At 37.2% G+C, this 27,568-nt stretch overlaps 1 pseudogene across 1 annotated transcript; it reads left to right on the forward strand.

The window, feature by feature from the left end:
- LOC143886507 (ADP,ATP carrier protein 1, mitochondrial-like) lies at positions 1-27,508 on the forward strand (annotated as a pseudogene). Its single transcript, XR_013253843.1, has 5 exons — positions 1-276; positions 9,805-10,302; positions 11,088-11,464; positions 12,464-12,762; positions 26,619-27,508. The product of XR_013253843.1 is annotated as an ADP,ATP carrier protein 1, mitochondrial-like (transcript).
- Positions 27,509-27,568: the final 60 nt, after the last annotated feature.

Genomic DNA, 27,568 nt, shown 5'->3' on the forward strand with positions numbered 1-27,568 from the left:
TCATATGGTAAATTAGAAAATCAGTGTGAATTAGAAACCTAACATGCTAAGGAAACAGACTTTGAGTGTAATTAGGAAACAAGGATTTGGAGTCTACAAAACCCAATCGTGGGTTTTACAAACCCACTTTCCATGCTTCTCCACAATCCCAAAACCGAGAGTTAGAGAGAGAGAGAGAGAGAGATAGAGAGAACCACCAAGCCAGGGAAGAAGAAGAAGAAGAGGAAGAAGAAAAGTAAGGGGAGATTAGAGATATACCTTTCAAATTGATATCAAGTGAGTATTTCATATCTGAAATTCTCTTTTTTGGGTTTTTGCTTCAAGAATTGAAAAATCTAACTGCAGCCCTAATTTAAAAACCCTGTTTTTTTTAAACCCTAATTCAAAGACAACCAAAATTCTTGCCCAATCATCTTTCAATTCCAATTTTTTTTTACAAAAAATTCTCATGAACACATCAACCTTTCAAATTTATTATCATGCCCTAGTCACTTCAATTTCAGTTTTTGCAACCCTTCACGCCAAAAGCCGTGATCTACATGCCTTGCTTCTAACCTGCAAAACCAAAACATAGGTAAAACCCAAAACAAAGATGAAACAAAGAAAAAGAAGGAATAAAATAGAATAGAGAAATATGATATAAAAGGGGAATGTTCCATCTAAAAAAAACCCGTGCGATGCAGGGCCGACAAAGAACTGTATGGACCACGTCATAGGTTGATCCAAACCGTCCATTAGATGGAACACAACATAAATAGGTTGTGCCCCAAAAATCATTTCCATAGGCTGGTCATAGCCCTCCAATCTATAGAGGTTTCCATAATTCCTCTTAAATCGTATGGTTAAGATCACCCTATAGATTTTTTATTAAAAAACCATAAAGGAGGTGGGTAAGATTGAAATTATGTGGCTTTAATGGGTGCCTTTGTTAAAAAGCATAAAGGAGGGGGTAGGATTGAAAATATGTGGGTTGAATGGGTGCATTAGTAAAAAAAAGTCAAAAAAGTGATGTGTAATTCTCATAGAATTTTCAAAAAATTCAAAAAATTCTCTTCTTTTCTCTTCTGCGATATATATATATACACTAGTAAGAAACCCCGTGCGATGCACGGGCAACAAAGAAGCAGCAACAAAACCCAGTGCATCGCAACAAAGAAGAAGCAACAATTGATCTCCTGGGGAAACAAAATGGGCATGAAAATTACTACAAAATTCAAACAAACTGAAAATAAAAATAATTTATTTGTAAATAAAATAAACTTATATCCATGTTCCATGGAAAAAAATTATTTAAGCATCTAGATCATGGATTTACGTAGACAAAAAAATATAAAAAACATTGGAGTGAAACTTATGCAAGAACTTGAAAAACCATCAGCAAGTCAGCCTCCCACCCCATTTGGAGGGTTGTTGGATACTTTCTCCAGCAATGAACCTGAAGAAACTAAAGTGAATTTAGTGCTGATAACTGAAATTTCACGTCAATACTGAAGTATCCCCAAGCTAATAAAATAAAAATTGAGCATTCAATTTCATCACGCTTCCATGCCTCTTCAAGATCTTGCCAGCAACCTAAAAAGAATAGAGAAATTGAAATGAGTGTTCAATTTACACGTGCTTGGTTTTCATGGTTGTTAAATTAAAAAAACCTTTTGGAAGCATTCTAGGCAATTACAACTAATTGAAGTACATAAACTTGGAGGGAAACTGATGGTATAGATAGGGACTGACTTGAGTTCTTAGGTCATGAGGAAGTTCTCTTTGACGGGTTTCATTGGGAGGTTTGTCCCAATTCTCAAGCAATCCTTGTGAGCAAGAGCGATTGTTCATTTCGAATTGGGGTAGGGCTCATCTGTAGCAAATCTTGCGAGGAAATTTGATTTCCCAATAGCAATATATCTAATGAGAATAATTTAGAAAAGGTAATCTTCACTTTGTTCCTATGAATAAGAAGCCAGATGACCGTTCTACGTGCAAGGTATAAATCAATAGAAGCGAATATGGATAGTAATGTATCTGCACAAAGGAACATGTTAATTCTTGGAGATTACCTAATAGATGAGCAGTCAAATGTTCCCATTAATTCAGAAACCAACAATGTGGGAAAGAATATCAAGACATCAAAAAGAACACTCAATTACGCAATGAAACCCTATTGCAATTGTGCAAGTTCACCACACTAACACTCATTGCCTAACTTAAAAGACCTATTTCACACTTTTAAGCATAAAACACATGGTATTGTTATGAGAAACACTTTAAAAAATCATAGGAACTGTCATTGCATAATCACATCCAACCCCTTAAACACATTGACCAAATACCAAAAACCCAAAAAAGGGAAGAACATTTTGTTGATAAACCCATTGACCAAATACCAAAAAGGCCAAAAAAGGGAATAACATTTTGTTGATAAAAAAACTATCCCCCAACCGAACCCATATCGAGAAATCATAGCCGTCAACAACTAAAAAACACAACTCGAGAGGAACATATCTCTATAACATATAGATAATTTTTTTAACTTTTTACATTAACTTTTCAAAGGTAACATCAACTAACTTTTCAAAGCTTTAGAAAATAACAGAATATAAGCTTTAACGAATCACTTCCTCAAGGTGACTTGAATCAGACACACTTTCAGGTCGAGTAGAGTTTTTGAGTTTCTAAATTATGGAAAATGTAAAGCCATAAACCAATAATTTCCAATATGACATGTGGACCTCTATTATCAGATTTTCCAAAATCTTCCCTTTGTGATGACTCATGGAAAAGCCCTCCTTTAGAGGTGTTAAAGGGGCATCATTTTGAGCAGTCATTCAGTCATTCTTACTAACAATGAATGTGGACCTCTATTCTTCTCTCTTCTTCCCCTAATTCTTCTTCTTTCTTCTTCTCCTCAATCTCTCTTCAATACTCGTGCATCACTCGACTTCAGAACTCCCTCTCTCGCTAAGCTACCCGTCACGGAATTGGCCGACCTATGGATATGGATGTAAGCAATCGAAGGGTCTCCCACAATATCCTGAATCTCATAAAAAAAACTAGGCGAATCTCCAAGCGGAACAAGAGAACCTCGGAGCCAATGGATGACATTGAGGGAATAAAGATTTGAAGAATGTGTGAAACTTTCTAGTTCTCTTCTTTTCCTATGTATGTCGTAAGCTTTAGGGCCATGGATGCGATGCTATTGCGAAATGATAGAATGAATAAATATTTGAAGCTTTGTTTCTCTAATGTGTGGATGTAATATCTATTCTTCATAATGTGATGCCTCGATTCCCTTGATGTGATGCCTAGGGTTCCCTTGGTGTAAAGCCTCATGATTGCTAGTATGATTCTAGAATAATCTTCTTTTTTCTTTCGTGAGATAGCAAAGCTTCTTTGGTGATATGCCAATGAAAACTCTTGGTGGGACATGGATGGCTTGAGATAACTATCTTGTTTCTCCATTACGTGCAATCTATAATTCTCATATTCTTTCTCTTCCTTTCTTGTTTCTTCCACAAAAACAATCTACCCGGGAACTAGAAATATTTCTTACCCTTACCTAAAACCTCAAGACCTTAATTTTTTCTGCATGTTTTACCCATCCAATCTCACCCTAAACCCTACATCCCTTAATCTTGTCAAAAAACTGTCTATACCTTTTAGGGGTGCAACTTGGGTCGGGCTCAACCCGAACCCGACGGGTTCAACCTGTTTTTTTTTGCCGGGTTGGGTTGGGTTTTTCTAGGTCGGGTTGTGGGTCGGGTTGGGATTTTGTAACCCGATTTCCAAATCGGGTTGGGTCGGGTTGGGGTATCGGGCAACCCGACCCGAATTGTAACCCGGCTTATTTTGTTAAGTTTTTTTTTTTTTTTCAACTTTTACCTTTTTAGACTTTATTCATAGAGTTGTAGACTTGTAGTTTTGTTAATTGCTAGTCCCTGTTTGTTTTGGATTTCGAGAACCGATTGTGAGTCAAAAAATGATTATTGGTGACTCACAATTGGTTCTCAAAATCCAAGACAACCCAGCTTGAGGTGGTTAGTGCCATCAAACAAATGACCAATAAACTTATACAACTAATCAGGCCATATCTCGACAATTGTTGGTACCATATCAAATCGGGTCAACCCAACGCGAATTGGAAATCAGGTCGGGTTGGGTTGGATCGGGTTGAGAAAATTGTAAATCGGGTTGGGTCGGGTTGAACCCATCCGGGTTGGTAATCGGGTCGGGTCGGGTTGGGTTGGAAAAATGGGTTCCTCGGGTTGGGTTGGGTTGGCCTCAACCCGACCCGAGTTGCACCCCTAATACCTTTCTGGCATACATCTGGACTTTTCGAGCATACATATGCACCCCTCAAAACCTACCCTAAACACAGTAGAAATATTTTTCAAATTTAATGACATATTTTAGGATCAAAACCCTAATTTCCACCCTTATTCCCTACTACAACAGTCTGCTCTTGCCAGCAAATTCAAATATATATAGCATGCATTGCCTATTTCGTTTGCTCGTACCTTATTCCCCACCCTAGTCAGCTAAAACAAGAACCAAATATTTGAAAGATACTCTGTTCCATAGATGGTCCTACGTCAGATTGGTATCAAAGCTAGATAGTCCTGCATCAAAATTGGTATCAAAGCTAGATCATCCTGCATCAATAGTCCACTCACCAACAAGCAGCTAGGATGCACGTCTAACAGCATCGATGCAGCCACATAAATCAGCACCTCAATCGATACAATGCTGCACAACACTCCACATGAAGGCCTCAGAATATTCAAAAGCACTATCCAAACAATTCTGTACAACAGTTCACACAAAAGGAGCACCACAATATTTACAAAAGAAAGACAAAGGGAAGATTGAGATGTCGGTTCGAGACTTCTTTAACCGTCGCCTCAGGTGGGTTTGGACACTAGCACCAACCATTGTATTCGTGGCTCTAGTCTTGAATGGGTAGCTCCAACTTTTTTGGATTTGCTTGATAGTGGATATTCTACCCAGGAAGCTTTCTTTTCGATTGGAGTTTTTAATAGTTGTTGTCAGAGATTCTTGATAGTAATAGGCCAAAGGGGAAGTAGAGATAACAATTCGTGGCATGCACCCAGATCCTTCCCTCGATCGCTATGAAGCCAAGAAGATATGGATTTATTGACGCGTCGTCTCGACTTCAGAAATGGCTATGCTCGCGGTAATCAGTTTGCTCCAGATCTAGCCACATATATGATGGTGCATCTCCAGCTGAAATGATTATGACTTTCAGATGCATAACCTTATCCTAGATGAAATGATGGTGCATCTCCAGCTGCAATGCGTCGATATGTACTATTTGTAATTCTTATGTTGTACTTTTGGTGTTCATACTTTAATGCTTCTATTTTCTCATGTGGTTCATTTGGACTTGATTTGTGACTATTTGCATCTAATTTTTTTTTTCCATTTATGTAATAACATCAATTCTTTTGCTAAATTTTGTACTATTTAACCAGGTTCCAATGTTATATGTGCATGTTGCGTAATATATACATATACATATATATATATATATATATATATATATATATATATATATATATATGTATAATGTATACACACACATGTACATGTATATGTATATATCATATAGACTTGATATTTAACCAATCACGTACTCATATTAATCAAATTATCAGTGTGAGTGACAAAGCTAACATGAACTTGACTGACCGAAAAATATTGGTAATTTTGATTTTGGGTAGACTCATTAGCCGAAGTGGTAGTTAGGGAGTTTTGGCTTTTGGTCTCAATTTTACATTTACTTGGTCTGACGACCAGTTCGTTCATGTTACCCGTTGCATCCTTTATCTTTTGTAATATTGTTTCTTAAATGGTTCTAAAGAAAAAAAAATTTGTCACTTGTAATTTTTGAATTTCTGAGTCCTCTTATCCAAGTTAATACTTCTAAGTCAAGTACAGCAATGAACCACAAGTGTTAAAATTTGTAGTTCTGGTTTGGTGTCATTGTATTAACTACTAGTTTGCTGATAAACTATGTGATGATTTCATCGTGAACACCACTTACACAGCTAAATGTCCAAATGCTAAGGGACCACTCGATAACTAAAAGCAAAAATTTGTTCATTGTTCATTTTCTAGCCCTCCCTAGACCCCGGAATGGCGGGAGCTTCGTGCATTGAGCCACCCCTTTAATTTAAAATAAAAATAAAAATTGGTCATTGTAATTGTGGATAAGTGCTGTTCATGACAGGCTAGCACAAGACTGGGATCACCCATCTCGAAACATTGATTGGAATTGCCTAATCCATATTAAACATTTTTTTTAAAGTAAATGAGTTGCCGAGTGACAATTTAGGCAGTTTAATGTCTTTGTTTTCACCGACTCACTTTGAAATCTACAATACTGTAGCACATTGTGCATATGGTGGTCCTTGAAATTAGATTTGGGAGAAGAGAAAAAGGAGGGGGGGGTGATTCAGTTTTGATTTGAAGGGTATTCACCTAATGCAATTAGATGGATGAAGTATGAGTTTTAGTACATGTGTAATGCTGCAGATTGTAAGCCCAATAAGAGGCATCTTCGCCTATTAGGATTTTAGAGATTTATTATCCTTGTTATTTAATTTCTAGGATTTTATTTTCATGTTTAAGTTTTAGGGCTTTTATTTTCCATTGAACTTTGATGATTATATAGGCCTCATGTATGGAACTTTGATGATTATTGAGATTAATTGAGTGCGACTTCTTTCCAACTTGAGTTCTTCTCCTCCTCCTCCCTAAATTCCATACATCAAAATTCATTAAAGGAGGAAGAGGGGAAGGAGGAAGAAGAAGAAATCCTAAAACTAAAACATGAAAATAAAATCCCATAAACTAAATAACACAGATAATAAATCTCTAAAATCTCATGGGCAAAGATGCCTCTTATTGGGCCTACAATCTGCATCGCGTAGATGGGTGGATACCTTGTAGGAGATCATGGAGAGTTGCAGGGTTTCAGTTTTCGTTCAATCTCTCGTAGAGAAGAAAATTTGTAGGTGGATTTTTCTATTGACAAAGGGGATGCTTAGATAGGTTCTTTCTATTGGTTTCAGCCTTTAATGTGTCTTTTTTGGGAGTCTTTGAGTTTGCTACTTTAATATTCTTCACACTTTTTTATTTGAAGCTCATTATCCATTAACCAAACGCCCCTGTGCTTTTTGTGGTAGAAGGGCCTTTGACAATTTTGGCCACTTGACGTTATTGGATCTTCTAGTGTCAACTTTGTGCTCTATCTTTTAAATCTTACATTTGATTGTGCTGCATAGAGGACATTGGTGTTGAAAGTGTGCGCATTTGGCGGATAATATTATCTCTAATGAAACTACGTTGAAGTATATTTAGAGGATAAGACACTCTTTGATCTACTTATCTTATCTACTGCTACATCATTGGGGATATTTCCTGAATCTCTTTGTGATGGAGTTGTGTCTTCTTGTGTCTAAGTTATTAAGTATATGGTGCCCCATCCTTGAGCAACCGTATTCTTTGGGGGATATGTTCATACCAGTCTTTCAAGTCCCTCAGAGTAATAGAATTATAAATCCCTTCGGGATGGAGTTGTGTCCTTGTCTCTAGCAGTTAAGTATGTGGTGCCCCATCCCCAAGCAACAGTATTCTTTGGGGGATATGTTTCTACCAGTCTTTCAAATCCCTCATAGTAACAAAATTAGAACATCTTTAGAGATGAAGTTTCTCTTGCAGTAGATTGATAATGATGCGATTTAGCCTACTCACACTGTGGCGATCCAAATGGCGGTTTGGATCATCCTATGGTGTTGGCCGTACTGTATTTTTGGGGAGTTTGCATAGGTATGCTCCCTATGCAAACCCTTAAGAGTCCCTTTTTCCTTTCTATAATTCACCTCTTATTTCTGTTGGTTTCTTGTCCTTTCTGTACTTTTTCTCACTTTCTTCAATAAGGTTTCTTAACTATAAAAAAGGAAAATCATCCTCTATTTCTAACCCAAGTCCTAGTGGTTAGAATATTTCTGTCCTGAGAATATTGTCCTCTATCTACTACTCTGTAGTAGATAACTGAGAATATTTTTGTCCTGTTTTCTTCATCAAGCTCTAATTCAAGTGTCTATGGTTTTCATGACAAGCAATAAGGGAAACTCCATGGACGTTAGGAGTAGATAATCAAAACCATCCATGGGATGAACACCAATGTGGCTTGACTCATTCATCTCGTTCGATTCAAGTAGAAGTGCTTGCTACTTATAGTACACAAAATTCTGAAAAGAGCTATTATATCCAAAAACTTCTGATAGTTTGATGGCATCCATGCACCACGCTTGCTTGCGATTTAAGGCTTCTTTCACCCTTAGGTTACTAATGATTCAGAAAGAATGTGGATCATTCGTGAAATCTTTTGGTATTTTATTGTTTCCTGTTCATGTTACTTTTTTTTTCCTTTTAATTTGGTTGTCAACTGCAAAACTTTTCCAGTGTTTATAATGTAACCACCCATACATAGATTGTGGATCCTAATTGTCTTTCAGTGTTCTTTACTTATTAAAAAAACCTACTGTTTCATACATTTTTTGCAGAATCAAATGATTAATAACAAATTCAACAATTAGCAATTCACTTTTGATGTCCATATCCCTTTATTATTCTTTATAATTTAGATTGTGGTAGTCTCAACTACATATCTTGCCTATCCTTTGGCAAAATGCTACCTTTAGGAACTTATTTCCAAATAACCAAAATCCATTAAACTAACTTTACTTGCTCTTTTTTTACTCCTGGAACAGACTTGATATCAATGCAATATTGGCTGGATTTAGCATGGCATCCACGTACTAAAGTTCTAGATGAGAAAGACCGTCCATTTTTTTTCCTTTTTGAAATCTTTCGACCAGTATGCAAAATATATACTACATTTTGAAATAGGTTCTCTGCAACTTTCAGACAGGGTCCTATTCATAAAATGCAATACTGTTACTATGAACTGTTCCAGTTTGTGATGCTAAGTGAACTAGGAACCTACCTAATTTATCTTTGCATTACATGGACTGTACTCGGCAAATGAGTTGGATCGTGGAGAAGATGACCTAACACTGGTGCCTTCTACAGGAAAATAGGTGGGCATATTTAGGAACAAGTTAGTATACAAGGTTGTGTTAGTGGTTATGAATTGGACAACTAGACTAACCTATGAAGCTACCGCGATGAATATAGGGATAGTTCGTTTGCATAGAATTGCAACCCATGTTTCCAATAGTGACATGAGAATGTTGGTAATTAACCATGTCCGTACACGTTTGTGTGTGCATGTGTGTTTGGTGTGCGTAGGCGTGTGTTTCTGGTGCGAGTGGGCATGTTTTTGGTGTCAATGGAATTTCCATCTGATATTCATCTGAAAACTGTATTAAGTTTTAGAATGGTGGATTTTCTTCTCATTCATTTCTGATCAAGATCAACTAAATGCCTGTTTTCTTTGTCCAAATGTTATCAGAAACGCCAATAAACTGTTTCAAGCTTTGCATAAATGTTTCTCATTTTTGTTCTTTTTTTTGGAATGATTTTTAAGAGGGCAAGCCTTGGCGCAACGGTAAGGTTGCTCCATTGTGACCTGGTGGTCACGGGTTCGTGTCACAGAAACAGCCTCTCTGCAAAGCAGGGGTAAGGCTGCGTACAACTAGCCCTCCCCAGACCCCACAATGGCGGGAGCCTCATGCACTGGGCCCCTTTTTTTTGGAATGATTTTGGAATGATATCTCTTTTGCTGTTCCTTTCTGATAAGATATTTTAAAGTTGTATTTTCAGTTTCCAAGGTATGGCTGAGCGGTCTCACCACCCATCTGTTATTCAGAAGGTAGCTGGCCAGATCCATCTCAGTTCTAGCTTCTCTCAAGATTTGCAGGCTAGGAACTGTACCTACTATAAGCCCACTACTATGTACACTAGGCATTTTACAAATGAGAAATATAGCAATGGGGGCTTCCAGATTCTGGCTTTGGGACATAGCCACAATATCTCTATGGTTAATCCCGTGTCTCCTATATTTGTCCATGCACCTTTGGAGAAAGGCATATCCGGTTTTTTCATTGATTTCATTATGGGTGGAGTCTCTGCTACTGCCGCTGCTCCTATTGAGCGCGTGAAGCTTATGATCCAGAACCAGGATGAGATGATCAATGCTGGTCGGTTTTTTGAACCCTACAAGGGAATTGGGGACTGTTTTAGGAGAACAATCAAGAGTGAAGGTTTTGGATCGTTGTGGAGAGGGAACACTGCTAATGTGATCCGTTAATTCCCCACTCAGGTTGGTTCTCTTGTCATTTTTGTTGTCAATCATTCTGAAATATCATCATATTTTCACTTACTACGATCTCATCTTGATACAAACTGGTATGTAAAGTGCGTCCCCTTTGTCATAAACCTTTATCTTGTTCTATATAATCAGCTCGTGCTGATTAAAGTTGGATGCCATGGCTTTATTCCCTGCCTTAATGGGGCTGAGATAAGGAAGGGTGAATCTCAATTGTCTACCCTAAGAGCGAGTAGAACATAATTTTATCCCAGATAATTTTATCCCATCTTTCTCCTTACTGCCCAAACACCAGGATATTGAAATCTCAGCTGATATCTTAGATTTCAATATCCCCTATATCTTTCCATTCCCTTCTCTCATTTTCTCTCTCCGTCTGCCAGACATTGCCTATTACGGGTAAAAAAGAGCAGTGATCAACGGAATCTAGTTTTTCTCCTCCCCTTCCCATCTCTCCTCTTCCCTCCCCACTGTGACATATTAATCGACGATCACTGGGAAGAAATAAACCCACCAGGGATAAAAAATTATGCCACTTGCCAAACAGCCCCAATGGGTCAGAAATAGAGCTGGGATAAGGTCATGAGAATGCATAATGACTTTGGAACATTTGACTGGCAGTGACTGTTCTGTAGCCAGTTGCTGTAAAAATTCATGGTATATGTAACCTTAGTTTCACACAAATATGGATTTAAGTTCCCCTATATGCAAGAAACTGACTTATAATCGTCTTTTCCATTCCATATATTCTGATTACTGCAAATTGAAATGTGCACCGGGCCTTGAACTTTGCATTCAAGGATTATTTCAAGCGGTTGTTCAATTTCAAGAAAGACAGAGATGGATACTGGAAATGGTTTGCTGGGAATTTGGCGTCCGGAGGTGCCGCCGGTGTTTCTTCCCTCTTCTTTGTGTACTCACTGGACTTTGCCAGGACCCATTTGGCAAATGATGCAAAGGCTGCAAAGGGGGAGGTGAAAGACAATTCAATGGTCTGATTGATGTCTACCGTAAAACTTTCAAGTCAGATGGCATTGCTGGACTCTACCGTGGTTTCAACATTTCGTGTGTTGGAATTATAGTTTATCGTGGTCTGTACTTTGGAATGTATGATTCCCTGAAGCCAAGCCACTTCTTCTGACAGGAAAGATGCATGTTAGTAGAAATTTTAGATTTGCATTCTACTTACTTTTGTGGATACCACTAAAAATGATTTTTTATATTAATTTTATGTGTGATTTATCATTTTAGAATTCAAAAAAGTTAATCTTATATACAAGTGGCTTCCAAAGAGGCTTTAATGTCCTATTTGCAAATAAGATTAATTTAAAGGAATTTTATTTGGAAAAAAAGGACTTATTTTGATGGAATCCAAAGAAGCCCAAAATCAAGATATGCTAATTGGCGGGGATGCATATGCAATAGATCTGATATCTTAATAATAAGAAATGTGATAAATGACAAAACTCATACTCTAATCAAGCTATTTTTCAGTAAGCAATCTATTGTACACATTATATCTAAAAATGCTATATTTAAAATTGCATCCAAATACTCTATTGTAATTTACATGTTGGAGTCACCCTACATTTTCATCACATTGACTATCTTTTTGGGCAATTACAATTAGAAATGTGGTGACAAAACTACTCTAATCAAGCCAAATTATTTTAGTTAAGCAATCTAGGGAAATGATAAATGCGCCCCTTTTCATCACATGGGACACCCAACTGCAGCGTACGTGGCAATCAAATCCGTTGAATTCATCTGAGGTGAAGTACATCAGCCCCTCTGCTGTCATTGATACACTGCTGCTGGGTGTCCCAAATGATGAAAAGGGGCGCATTTATAGTTTCCCGCAATCTATTGTAGACATTATATCTACAAATGCTATATTTTAAAGAGAAATTATATGGTGCCCGACCGTTAAGTCCCTTGTCGGCGGTACGAAAAAAGTACCACCCCTGATGTTTGATCCAACAACAGCCTCTTAGAAAAGTGAGCTGCTGTTGGATCAAATATCAAGGGCGGTACCGCCCGCATGGGACTTGACGGTCGGGCACCATATAAAAACTCTATTTTAAATTGCATTCAAATACTCCATTGTAACTTGCATGTTTGAGTGACCCTACACCTACTGTTGGGTTATTTCAGGATAGCTTTTTTACGAGTTTTGCCCTTGGTTGGGTGATCACAATTGGTGTGGGTCTTGCAGCCTACCCTCTTGACACTGTTCGTAGAAGAATGATGATGACCTCCGGTGAAGTTGTTAAGTACAAGAACTCCTTGGATGCATTTTCTCAGATCCTGAGGAATGAGGGAGCCAGGTCTCTGTTCAAAGGTGCAGGTGCAAACATCCTCCGTGCCATTGCTGGTGCTGGTGTGCTCGCCGGTTATGACAAGTTACAATTAATTGTGTACGAGAAGAGGTACGGATCTGGAGGCGGTTAATGGTAATCTCTCTCTTTATTTCTTCTCAACTGATGTTGATGAAAAACTATATCTCTATTTGGTGACTTGTTTCAAATAATTTAGCTTCAGAGGGAGCTTGACCCGAATTTTTTGGTTTCATTTTTGTCTTATTAAACTTATTATTGGAGCAGTCTACATTGTTTGCTCCATATTTGAGTCCTCCTGAAGGAATTATGTGTAGAGCAATGAGGTGTTATGCTCTGCCTTTTCTTGGTTTAAGCATGAACTTTTTTCATTTATTGATGATTTGAGGATATCTCTAAATAGTATTTGCAATTGCTTTTGTTGTTAATTTTTTTTTTGAACGGTAAGCTGAGGTTAGGCAGGACCTCCAACAGATATATTAATATATAGAAAGAGTTACATAGGGGGGCCACAAGGCAGACAAAGACACAAAGAAAGAATATAAATCAGGGAAACAAGGTCAGCGCAAAGATGCTGATTACAATCTAACATATTCAACACCGCTGCAATCATCATTAATTATGGCTTGGAGATCAGGGGTGATTTGAGAGATGGGGATGTCTTCTCCTTTGAGTGGACATTTTCTCTTGGAGAGATAGTCAGCGGAGGCATTTGCCTCTCTCCATGAGTGCGAGATCGACCACCTTTGAAAGGATGCAAGCAAGTCCTTAATCTGATTTATGAGCCTGATGAGGCTCCAAGGGAAGTCAACACAATTTGTTATTATTAGAACTGCAAATTGGGAATCAGATTCGATCCTAATGTGTTTAAAGTTTCTTCGAGAAGCCAGCTTGATTCCTGCCAAGATCGCCTGGAGTTCGAGGTCGTAGATCTCTGCCTTCTTAGTTTCCAAGGAGAATAGAGCAAGAGGAGTGCCATAGTCGTCTCTGATGATACCTCCAATACCCGCACCGTCTGACTCGAGGGAAGCATCTGTGTTGATCTTAACATATCCAGCTTCAGGTTTTGCCCAAGAACAGGTTTTGGAATTTAGCGGCTTCTGAATTAGTTTAAAGCCCACAGGATTTGCAGCCTGTAGATTTCTATCATTCATGGTCTCAGAACAATTTAGACCCGACATCTTACACTTGGTAACGATGAGAATTTGGTGAAGAATCTGGTTCTTATGCGTTTCTCTGTGTTAAAAAATTCTCAGATTTCTTTCACGCCAAATGTAATATACCGCAGCTTGGAAGCAGAGCTTCAGGGCAGTGGTAATCTTACCCTTTCCATTACATGTATTCCGAATCCAGTTTTCTTCCTCTGTAATGGTAGCTTTCAGTCGTCTTCTATGCCCAAACCTCCACAGAATGGAGCGCCATATCCAGACTGAATAGCCGCAACCGAAAAAAAGATGGTCTATAGTTTCTCTGCAAGATTTACAAATTATGGTTATTGTAGTTTGATTACTTGCAAATTATGGTTATTGTAGTTTTACTGTTTTAGACATGATATATGGTCAGTGAATTACAAATCACAAGAATCAGTGAATTACATACAAATCACAATGATCCTCTAGATTTGATTGTCCACAAAACCTTGTTTTGTAGCCTTTGATTTCTGAGTAGCCTTTTCAGATGCTCGGATACTCCAACATTTTAAAGGATGCATCATAGAGAACACTCGTCTTGAAAAAAAAGAAGATAACAGATCAAAAAGAACCAACAGACAAATCAATGTTGGATCTCCCTAGTGGCAAAAAATGGCTAAAACAATTCAGAATAAAATGGAATGGTGTCTGAATTATCCATTGTTGAGAAATTTTAGTGTATCTTTTAGACTTAAATCCATAGTGTTGGATCTCCCTAGTGGCAAAAAATGGCTAAAACAATTCAGAATAAAATGGAATGGTGTCTGAACTATCCATTGTTGAGAAATTTTAGTGTATCTTTTAGACTTAAATCCATGGTATTAAAGTTCCACAGAAACCAACACAAAATGACTGAAATGTTATTGTTTCCATCCCCACCGAAACCAAAGCCAAAACGGCCGAAATGTATTACATAATTGGGTGCGCGGTTCGTGATCTAGACCTCAGCCTGCGCTAGAGCTTACAATACCCCATCTCCCATAGTTGTTTCACTCATCCAACCCATTCATTCTATAGCACCTCACATAGTTAGGATGTTCCTAAGAAACCATCTTCATACCATAATCCTAACCATCTGATCTATAGGAGCGTAATTTCTAGCCATCCATTTTAAACCTCCACAAATCATAACCCTAACCATAACCCATAATCCTAACTATAACCATAACCCTAACTATAACCTATAAAACTAATGGGTTGGATGAGTCAACCAACTATGGGAGATGGTACTTATGAGCTCTAGCTCAGCCTAAGCTCTCTCTCACAAACAATATATCCTACATAATTATATTTATATGAATTGCATGTGAAATGTGGTGCAAGTATTATGCATAAATATTTAAATAAATTACATATGAAATTTGGTACTTGGTATATACTAATTATCAGACATGCGTGACAATGCATGTTACTAGGTGTTCGATGGTGTTAAACCATTATGGATTGTTGTGTTGCTTATGTGATGGTTTCTAAATATGCATTTATACTTATTCTAGCTTTTCCTGCAGTTTCATCTTTAAAATCGGTCATTTGTGTATGTTTCCATATGTTTTCATGATTTTATAGGATTTCTACCGAAATTTCCAACCAAAACCGAAATGTTTATGTTTCTATGGCGACCGAAAACCTTGCTTAAATCTGACCAGCCCAACCCTTGGAATAAAACGGCAACTTTAAGATTTTACACAAGCTTTTTTGAGAAAAGAAATCATGAAATATCAATCAAGTAAATAAGATTGTGTCAATAAAAGTCAACAAATACTGAGTAACAGATATGGTTTGACACAAGCTAGTTTGTTTTGAGAATTCAATCAAGTTATTAAGCATACGCAATAATAATAGAAATAATAATAACAATATCAATAATGACAGTAATAGAACCATTGGCAGCAATAGTGGTAGTAGCAACAACAAGAGTTGTGAAAGGGAAATGTATCCCTGTTGTATTTTTTTTTTTTTTGAATGATATCCCTGTTGTAATTTATTTTCTGAAAAATGAATAGTGTTGCACCCTCCTTTCAGATAAGCCTTATTAGTTTGTTGTTATGAAAAGGACTGGAGAAAGTATTGCATGTCCTCACCGACACACAATTTCAAATAAGTACAACGTAAACTATATATAATAATAGAAATTGGGTGCCCCCAAGGTTATTTAAAACTTTATTAATGTAAATTTTCCAATATTTATTAAATCTATAATATAAGAAAAGTTGGGTGCCCCAATGTTTTTTAAAACCTTATAGATGTAAATTTTCCTTCAACTACTAATTACCTTACTGTGGGACCCGATCCCGCGAGGGGGGCGCGGAGCGTGACCCTCTCTCTTGGTCTCTCATACCCACGCGAATGGCGTGTGTCGTTTTTAATTATTGATTTAATTCATCTTTTCCGTGAACTTGGGATCACTAAAGCAATCTGAATTTTATGCAAAAGAGAATGACAAAGTCGCCACCTAGATGAGAGATATAGGATCCATAATTGACCAGAAATCTAGATTCGTTACCTGATTACAAGAATGGAAGGTATGGGGAGTTACCACAATATGCACCATTCTTGCCCGATAATCCGGTCTTCAATTCCAAAAGTTAACTCTCTTGAATTTCTTTTAAATGACTCATTTAACTTTATATTAATGTGTGAACTATGTGACATGCATCCTAAAATCTAATTTCAATGTAATCTCTAATGTGTCTCTTAATTTTCTTGCTTAGTTTGAATTCAATCTATGTGAGAGTTCTCCTAAAATTCTAATTTGGGGAAAAGTCCTAAGTGATTTAATCAATTTTAATTTAAGGTTTTAAATGATGATAGAAAATAAAAACTACCCTAAAAAACCTCACTGATTGTGTGTAGGGCCGACTTGTGATTGGTATGCCATCAAGCATCCAAGCTACCTACGTACCCAAGCCTCACTGGGATCAGAGTCGACGTAGTTCGGTGGCCTAAACTAAGCTACATGCCTAAGACATCTAAGACACCGATTTAGACTAGACTGACTGTTTTGACAATTTAAGAGAGATTATTTAGTTCAAGTTGAATAGATTTTCTATCTTAGGACTCCGTGTAAGATATTATATGGTCTTATCTAAATGCAAGACATTTCCTAAACTAATGCAGGTGAACCTACATCCTAGGTTAACTAGGCTTGTCCTATAGGGAGACGGTTTGACTAGTATAACTAGATCTATGGCACGGTTGCTATCCATAGCAAACAGCCGTGATGAGGCTAGACTCCAAACTCTAGGACATCCTAAAACATAGAACACAATGTGACATAAATGTTCCTAAAGGGCCCTAAGGGTTCCTACGAAGAGATACTTTTATTCAACGGTTCGTTCGAAAGACATGGATTAAATTAATTCTGTTTGTTGAAGTTAATGATTTTTAATTTTTTAAAGATTTTTTATTCCTAACATCTAAGGAATACCAAAGGCTCTAGGGTTTGACGAATTTCATACTTAGATCACATTCATGAAAGGGGATCGTGCTCTCTCCCCTTGCACAATTTAGCACATAAATTATAGTATATTATTGCCTGGTATGGTTCTCAGGATTTTTGTGGACTACAACCTCAGATCCAACGACATACTATAATTCAAATACCCAAATTATCAAGAATCTTGGAATACGATTATGAATGCGATCTTGGCAGTTAAACTAGCATAGCATAGCAAATTTGCAAAGAAAATCAACGATTCCTAAGGTTTCTATTTTCATAGTTTAAAGGTTGAATACATGATGGACAATTAGAATTCTCTGAAATTTTTTATAACAATTTGAATTTATTTCGATTTTCTTAAGGATTTTAAAATTTTCAGTTCAGATTATAGATTTACACATCAACTTATAGCAAATCTGATATAAATAAGCTAAAATTTTTACAGTAGCTTTCTCTAAACTAGAGAAGATTACTGTAAAATTTTCAGGAATTGTCAAGATAATTTACTATCAATTTTCCAATGTTGAAGATATATGTCCAGATTATAGATTTACACATTGACTTGTAGCAAATCAAATCTAAATGATTTCAAATTTTTACAGTAGCTTTATCTTGACCAGAAAAGGTTACTGTAATATTTTCATGAATTTTGAATGTGTTTTACTATCAATTGTTCAATGTTGAAGATCTCTGTCCATATTATAGCAAATCTAATCTAAATAAGCTGAAATGATTACAGTAGCTTTCTCTTGACGAGAGAAGATTACTGTAAAATTTTCATGGATTGTCAAGATGATTTGCTATCAATTTTTTATTTTAAAGATATCTGTCCAGATTACGACATTACAAAGAAACACATCGCAAAAATAGTTCGAATCAATCTAAATTTTGTGAAAATATGTAATGCTAGCAGTAAACCTCAATCAAATATTTTCAGAATTGTTTATTGCAATGTGCTATTTTTTTTAGATTTAATATTGGCATGCTTGATTTGGCATAAAAAATCATAAGACATCTCTAACACTAACCAAAACTCTTAAAAACTTCAAAAGAGATCAGATCAGATTTTAGTTACTTCCCATCCAAATTTTACTTCTGAAAACTCTATATACTTCTCGAAAATTGGTTTTTACCCAAAATACCCCTAGAAGTAAACTAATTTTTAAATCTCTTAAATTAAATCTAAAATTCTTCCAAACATTCGTACTGTTTCAAAACCTTAAAAGTCTATTATGTTTAAATTTTCATCGATTTTGGATCTGTTTTGACATCTTTTTAAATTCGATCTTTGGAATTTTACTCCTTTAAGGGTAAAGTTCAAAAGGTGCAATCGCAGTCAAAACGAAGTCAAAATTTCTGGAAATTCCAGATTTCTATTCTTTTTAATACACAAAAGACTCAGAGATTGAAAATTTTAAGAAATTTCAATGGCTTATTAGAGTTGCTTTGTAAAGTGGATTTAAACCCTCTTATTTTCAAAAATTAGATTTTAATATTAAAAAATAAATTTTTCAAGAAAAATTTTACATTATGAAATAACATAAACCTGGTCTTATCTCCTTAAAATTGCACATGCAAACACTTTCATCTTCATAGCTTTTCAAAGAAAATCCTAAATTTACTCATAGTATGCTTCTAGTTTAAACTAAATGAAAGAGGGTTTTAGAAGACCAACCTTACTAGCTCTCATTGTCTCTAGGGTAAGTAATCCGTAGATATACGCTTTGACTTACCCTTTTAATCGCAAAAGAAAACCCCGAAGAATAATAATATAGCCTCCAATATGTTTGAATATGTTGAATATATGAAAGCACTTTGTGTAGAACCAAGTGGAGGAGATGAGCAACAAAGCACCAAAGAAAGTGGAATGAATTCTAAGAAGGAAGAGAGAGAGAGGGACCAATTTTCAACAACCAGAAAAAGCCTTGGGTGAGTTTGCTTTTATAGGCACAAGGCTGGGTTTGAGTGAATTTGGAAGTTTCAAATGTGAGCTCTCTCCTTTTGGCTTGTTTTCAATTTGTGCTTTGACTTTCTCATTCTTTGATTTTCATATTGAACTTATTTCTAAACCTTGTTTCTTGCAAGCAAAGCAATGCTAAATTACACAATGGAGATCCTTCAAGAGCAATCTAGTAGCCTTCTCACATAGGAAACTAGCTTTTATAAATGATTTTCGTCCAAAGAGGGCTGCCCAATGTTTGAGTTCGTTTTTGACCTATTTAGAGGCTGAGTCAGAAAAAGTTGTAATCTAAAAAGTTGTAGATCTTTTCGAGACGTTCGAAACAAGTATCACGACAAATTTTTTAGACGAGAAGATAAAAAGTTATTGTAATTTTACTAACCTGACCATACTAGCCCTTTGTAATTATAGCTCTTCATTTCTTTATTATTTTTTCAAAACAAATATTATGTCACCAACCACCTCATCCCATGTTGGACGTTTTTGCATGTGGCCTCCCCATGTGGGGCGCCCACTTATGTGGCCGACGCACATGGGTTGATCCACATGGACCCCCACCTTGTGGGCTTTAGCCCAATGGGCCTTATGACATGTATTTTGGGTTTTTTTTTCAATGAAAATTCAATAAAATACTTTAAATTCAAAATTTTTATTGATGAACCCAACACATATGACATTTATGGTGCACCATCGATATATGGTAGAACCATCTCCTTTAGAAGAAATAATTTTTTGGACCAAAATGCACCTGTTTGATCATTACGCACCCAGAGGCGACTAAAATGACCTTAAATTGGATTGCCTCCAAAGGGGAAAGTTAAAAATAGAAAGTCTTCATGGTCAAACCTAAAAAATAGAAAGTTTTTAAGTTTGCTTCTTTTGGTGGGTGATATCAAACAGGATCACTTGGAATCCCCTGAAAATGCCCAAAATGCCCTCAACACACAAAATTTTCAAATCAAGCGAAACCCCTGAGAAATTCCAAATTTATCAGGTTTTTCAAAATTCACGAAATGACTCGTGACTCCTTAGACACACTCTAGATATCAAATGAAACACATTGAAAATGACCAAATTACCCACGAGGTGCAAAAATAGGCAAAAATGAGGGAAACCCTGAGAAACCCAAAAATAGTTGTTCTTCCTACTTGATTGGAAACTTGATTATTCATCTTCTGGAGGCCAATGGAACCCCCTAGAGACTTTGTGGATTGCGAATCAACTTCAAAACTCCTAAAATGAGGTGAAATTCACCCTAAAATGCAAGAATACCTAATCTAATATGTAAGACCGACTCAAGACTCGATGAAACTACGGAATCTTTTATTTTTTAAAGCGTAGCAAAATGGGGGTGTCTACACTTACAAATGTAAATTTCTATATTTGATGGGAAAACTAGGGAGGTCTCCAAGGTTATTTAAAACCATAAGGTAAAGTTTCCTCTCTAACTATTAAATACCATGTAAAGTGTAATTGTGAATTTCTTTATAGCTATTAAACATATTACATGTACTAAACCTTATATTTTTAAGCTCTGACTCTAATTCTTAAATCCTAAAAATGTAAACATGAAAGCATATATTTTTGCATGAATAATTTCTTGCATAGCGCGTGCCATTTTCTTGTGTGTTTGCGCGTGTTATATCACAGTTTCTAACTTGGCCAATACCAACACATTATTCACCCTTGGCCGATACAATATATGTAATTATATCGCCATAAAGTTTCATTTAAAAATGCAATAAGCCCAATATAGACTAATATATCGTAACTTTTCAAAACTAATTCAATAAAAATTAAAAAGTCAGACCAAATGTATGAAAAAAATGTGCAAAGGTCGAGATTAGCAAAGCAAAATAAGACATACCTTAAAAAGAAAGAACATCAGAGATAATGCTTGCAAAACTTGGGCACGCCCGGTGGGACGAGACAAGCTGAGAGAGTACATCTTGGGGAAGATCAATTGCAGGATCCTTTGGGTTTTCCTTCACTGATTCCTGATCTTTGATCATTCTGGATTGCCGCGTTCTTGTAGATCTAGTTTCTCAGTTTTCTTTTGCCTCTTGTTTGAATCCAAATCTAAGATCAATCCAGTTTGTCGTGTGGTTTATGTTCAATCTTTAGCAGCAAGAGGTAATAGGTTAGCACAGCGCATGAGCTTGAAAATTACAGGGTAGCAAACATTATCAATAATTTCTCTTAGATTCGAACCCATAGCTAATTGTATTCTAGGCCGGAGCAATGAACCTATTTGAAGTGGCTCATTTCGTACCAGAGAAACCGGTGGAGTTATTACTGACAGTCCCCGTCTGAAAGATCCATTTAAGTCGGAACATAAAACTGAGTTAAGTTGCGCAAGAATCCATAGCTCCATTTTTTTCAACTTCTTCCTCGAGTCTTTCAAGCAAAGAAACGATTACCTCTTTGATTTATGAGGAGGAATCCACTGATTAAGGTTGGACATGAAAATCCACTTGTTCCTGTTTGGCGGAGTCTACCAGAGATTCCACTGATCTTTTAGTTAGTCTTTCGGTGATTCCATTGATCTTTTACAACAAAGATCTTCTTAGCTCTGTTGGGAGAAGGTTTGAAATGTTTTAAAAATTTATGCTCCCACTCAAAATGGAACAAGAATAGATGCGGCAAGATTGTGCATTAAGGTAGATCTTTCAAAAACTTTGCATAAGCAGATTTACTTGGGAATATCTAAAGAGATTGGCATGTGGCAACCTGTTGTGTATGACAACCATCTTATTGCAGTCATTGTTCTAAAAAATGCCATAGAGTGGACGAATATAAACTAAGACCAAAGAAATCCCTAGCCTCAGATAAAGGGAGAAGTAGTGGTATTCAAGATCAATCTATCCAAGTTAAATCTAAATGGAGAGTGGCTGAAAGGAGAAATATATACCTTCTTCAAGTGTTGCAGAATCAGAATCAGATGTTGTTCATGGGTCAGGAACGTATGAATAACCTTACGCCTTTGGTCAAGAAATGTAGAAGGCCAGTAACTAATGACAAAGAAACTTATGATTGCATTTCAACAGGGTCAGAAGGAATGGTGCTTACCACTGTGAGAACTTAAAGAAGGTCATTAGTCCCTTATTGTAAGCCCAAGGGTTCTCATGGGTTAATCATTCACCTTACCTTCTTGTTTTGATGCTAGCAAACACAAATTGATTAGCTTTTATGGGCTAATGTGTTGCTTTGAGGTTTGTGTTATATACAGGATTCTCATGTCATAATAGCCATTACACAACTCAACTCAACACATGGCTTATAGATCAAAGGAACCAAGAGCTTGCACCTACATTAGATACATCAACATTTAGAGATGTCTATGTCAAGAAGCTGATCATGAAGATTCCACAAGTTCCAGTCAAGTGTCAAGAAGGAGCTTGGAGTTGAACAAGCCATGGTGACACCTCATGAACCATTTAACATGATTTGAAGATTGGAGGATGTCACAAGAGCGAAGACAAAGTTCAAGATGTTCACTCAAGCTAAAGAAGTCTGAGGAAGTGCAAATGAGCCAAGACATTCCAAGAAGACTCAATGGTATTCACTATTAGAATGTATTTGGAGTCCTCTTGATTTTATGTAAAATGCACTTTCAATAGGTTTTCAAAATGGTTTTCATACTTAAGTTTTTACATCTTTGGAAAGCACACACACACTCAAAAATGTGTTTGAAAACCTAGGACTTAAGCCCAAAGACCAAAGCCCAAAAGCCCATGATCTTTAAAGTTAAAAATAGAATTTCACACAGGGTCGGTCGACCGGGCTATGGTGGGCGACCGCGAGATGATACCTGGAACTCCAAGTATCTCGAAATTTATTGGGCCGGGCGACCGCGGATATGTTTCTGTTTGAAACAGAAACAATCCAGGTTGGGCTTGGAGGTCGACTGCCATGGGTCCGGTCGACCGCGATAGTGTTTTGAGCAAAAATTTTATTTCAAACACGTAGCCCTCGCCGGGCGACCACCTTGGGCCGGTCGACAGCGATGCTATGAATTTTGAAATTCAAATAGAGAGCCCGATAAGGTCAGGTGACCGTTGTGCCTCAGTCGACCGCCGCGGCCAGGAAATAGATCCGTTGGGGCTTTCGCAGGTTAACTTTTCAACCCTGTAATTTACAGTTTTTCTCCCAAACGGTCATATTTTCTTGTGGGCTATATATATACTATCAAAACCTTTCTAAACAACCTTTTGGAAGATCAAATCTCATCTTCTTGAATCTAAACTTTTATATGAAAGGTTAAACCTCTTTGAACTTATATTTGTACATTCTATCAAGAGGTACTCCATAGGCTTTATATTTGTATCTATTCCTTGGAGTGTTTGTGAGCTTTCAAAGTTGTAATCCGCCTAATCTAGAGGCATTGAGAGTTCTTTCTTTTATTTCTTCATTTATATTTGAGGGTCTCCGATTTGGCCCGGTAAGAAAGGTAAATCATTTGTAAGAGGAAGGTGTCATTGGAAAGGCTCCGTGCGAAAGGGTGTGATCCCTTTGAAGTTGAAGGAGTTGGTGAACGGCTTTGAGATTCGCCCGTTGAAGAATCTTATTGGTTAGTGGAGAATCCCAAGGAGGAAAACTTAGAAGAGTGGAGTAGGTCAAGTTGTGACCGAACCACTATAAATTTTGTGCCTTGTGGATGCTTTCTCTTCTCATTCTCTTTGCACTTGGGTGTTTGCCTTTACTTGTGTTTATGTTTGATTGAACAAGGGTTAGAGTATATAAGCATAAAGTAAGAGGAAGGTGTCATTGGAAAGGCTCCGTGCAAAAGGGTGTGATCCCTTTGAAGTTGAAGGAGTTGGTGAACGGCTTTGAGATTCGCCCGTTGAAGAATCTTATTGGTTAGTGTTGAATCCCAATGAGGAAAACTTAGAAGAGTGGAGTAGGTCAAGTTGTGACCGAACCACTATAAATTTTGTGCCTTGTGGATGCTTTCTCTTCTCCTTCTCCTTGCACTTGGGTGTTTGGTAATCTCTACCCTTTACTTGTGTTTATGTTTGATTGAACAAGGGTTAGAGTATATAAGCATAAAGTAAGATCTAATCCCTAGCCTTCATTATAACTATTGATTGATTAAGGGTTAGACTTGTTAAGGCTTAATTGAAAAATTGATTTTAATAATCCATTTAATTAAGCCCCAAATTTTTAATTAGCCAATCCCCCCCCCCCCCCCTCTCGGGTTGTCACCTTGTATTTCACTTATGTCCCAGATAAAATGGTTCATTTCAAGCTCAATCTGAATAATGAATGATTTTTCAGAAGAAAAAAAATTTGAATCATGATCAAATGGAATGGATTGTGCTGGAAGGGTGCTAGCTATTATGAAAATAGTTGACACGGAGAACATTAACTGCTATCTTTGACAAGAGAAGGTCATGATATTATGTTCCAGATTTAGCCAACTCGTCTGCATTTTCATTAGCAAATCTGCGGATGATCAAATTTGAGGTGCTTCTCCTTTTTAATGACTCGGATTCAAATCTATTTCAAAAAAGAAAAGAAAAAAAGACTCGGATTCAATTGATCATATTAGCAATCTCCACAATATACTCATAGAATTACTAAGGGCCCAAGAAATAATGACCTTTGAATCTCTTTCAACATGAAACTTGTCACATCAGATGCTAACTAGGATGTTTATGCCTTCCAAACGCGACTTCATTTCTACTTCATTGGAGTTTGCTACTCCAATGGGACAGAAAAGCTTTTAGGACTTCGCTCTTGTGATTTCAAATATGCCACCTATTCCAGACAGTACAGATTTCCTTTCGAGCTTCCGCCAAAGTTTAGTGTGAGCGGGTGAAGAGACAAGGGTTTCCATCTCGGGCGTGCTTTACTCTTACGCGCTTTGTCATTGAGAGCAAGCCAGCTTCAAATAGTACAATCATGGAAATGGACCTATTCTGAAGATCAGCTCTCGTCCAATTGAGAATGTCAAATTTGATAGTTGGGACTAGCTCCTCAACCTTAGTTTCATGATCTTAAAAAATACAGCATTATGCTCATTCCGAGTCTTCAAGCAATAGGGAAGGGTGTCAAATTCCAAAAAAAATTGGCCTTCTAGGACACTTTTCTGATTTTCCAGCTATTGAGAAGACTAAACCAAGAGTTAACGAAAACCCACTCAGCTACAAAGCTTGTTAGAATAATGGGTCAAACTTTACAAGCGTAATCGCAATCTATGCAAAGATGACGGGTCATTTCTTCATTTTAACTGCACATGATGCATATATTATTGATGCAGGGTAAGCGTATAGTGGAAGCTCTGATACACGATGATTCACGGTCTGTAGTGGAAGCTTTAGTATAAGGGGTAAGGTTAAGGGCAATTGGATTATTTGAGGGAAGATCAAAGGAAATGGGAGGAAAAACTAAGGAAAAGGGGAGGAAATTTTCGAAAAGTTTGTCGAATTTGGTGAAAAGGGACATGAAACTGATGAAAATCATAATTGAAGGGAAGTTGGTTGTGTAGGCCTGTAGGGAATCCTATAGGGAACTAATGTGTGTTGTTGGTTAGAAGTGGAAGGAGGTTTCTTGGCTTCGAACCAAGAAGGTTGATAATGGAAGTTCTTGAAGGCCTTATTGGGTTGTTAAAGAATCGGATTAGGGCTTTTAAAGAATCAAGAAGAGAAAGAAGAAGGGGGGGGGTGTTATTCATGAATTGGTAGATGGAGGAATCGGTTAAGGAACGAGGGTGCCTTGGTTACAAGTTGATGATGAGGTCAAATAAAAGAGGGTTGAAACGGGCTTGCAATGGGTGGTAAAAACCAGCAAGTGGGTTTTTGTGACTGAGAAATTGTTGTTGATCGGCTGCAAAGGAAAACGAATTAGGAACTGGTCGAAAGAGCGATTAGGCAAGATGTTGGAAGGGCTAAAATAAGTTGAACATGAGCAGAAGGTGGGAGGCTGAATGATAGGAGGGAAGGGACTGCTTGCTCTTGCAGCGATCAGATGGCGCAATAAGGAAGCAGAGAAGGGGTTGCTTCGTAATTCAAACTTGCTTGAAACAAGTTGATAATTTTAAATTTTTGGAGTAATAAAAAAATTTAAAATTTGAGAATTGATTAAACTATTTTGGCGAATCCACAAATCTTTCCATTTGAGGTTTGCCGAATTCAACACTTGATATCCGTGCTGGAATCTGACACTCGTACCTATACTGATACTGGATACAACATATCCAGTCCTCTTAAAACCCTAGCTCATGTTTGCAATGAGGTTAATTTGTCTAGTTCTGCATTATAGAACGTTTTTTGTCCGATCTTCTTGCTTGGTAGGAATTTTTTGTTTGTTTTGCTTAACCACTGCTCACCTTTAAATGACCACAATCATCATTCCGATACCAATCTCTTTCTTCTCTCAACAGGTGCAAGCGTCGAAGGCAATGGTGCCCTTCCACCACCACCCTGGGAAGCACAACCAGTGCAAAGTAACCAATATGAAAGCATGCAACCCCAGCCAATGCAGAACACCCAATCAATGGGCATTTATTCTCAACCAATGCAGAGTGGTCAGCTGGCAGGTATGAATCCTCAACCAATTCAGAGTGGTCAGCTCACAGGTATGCACTATCAACCAATGCCGAGCGGCCAACTATCAGGATGCATTCTCAACTAATTCAGAACAACCAACTAGCCACGGGCATGTATCCTCAACCGATTCCGACCCAACTGGGAGGAAGGCATCCTCACCTAATGCAGGGCAGCCACCTTGGCGGTAAGTATCCTCAGCCTATTCAAGGCAACCAGTTTTCAGGCTATGGATATGGTGGTCAGCCTCAGTTCCATGCAAGATAACAACAGATACATGACCTCCTCCTCTTATCAATGCCTACTACTACTTCTAGCTACATTCGGCCGAACAAGCCCGCCAAGCCAGAGGATATATTGTTTGCAGATCTTGTGGCCATGGCCAAGACGAAGCCAAACAAACCTAATCCTAGTAAAGTTGGGAGCTTGTAAGATCAGTGACTAGTAGTCCCTTTTTTTTGTTTCTTTTTTTCTATTTTTTCCTTTGTTTCTTTATTTTGCTCTCTTATTAATATGCTTATTGCCTCATTTTATCATGTACATGCCCTGTATAAAAATAAATAAAAAAGAAAGACAAGGCAAGAGAAAAGAGGAGAGGGAGAGATTTGAGACAATTGTTGATTGAGGTTTTGAATTTATAGGATTCTTATTTTTTCTTTTTCTTGTGGATATCCTCATGTTATATTGGACCTGATTTGGAAGTGAATCATTTGATTTGTTAGTCTAACAGTGAGTTGATGATACATAGAAGACCTGGGTGTTTATTTTGTCACTGCAGTAACATGCA

The sequence above is a fragment of the Tasmannia lanceolata genome, unplaced genomic scaffold (genome assembly GCF_043159265.1).
Source record: "Tasmannia lanceolata isolate RefF3 unplaced genomic scaffold, GAP_Taslan_0.1 ptg000011l, whole genome shotgun sequence".
Lineage (NCBI taxonomy): Eukaryota > Viridiplantae > Streptophyta > Magnoliopsida > Canellales > Winteraceae > Tasmannia > Tasmannia lanceolata.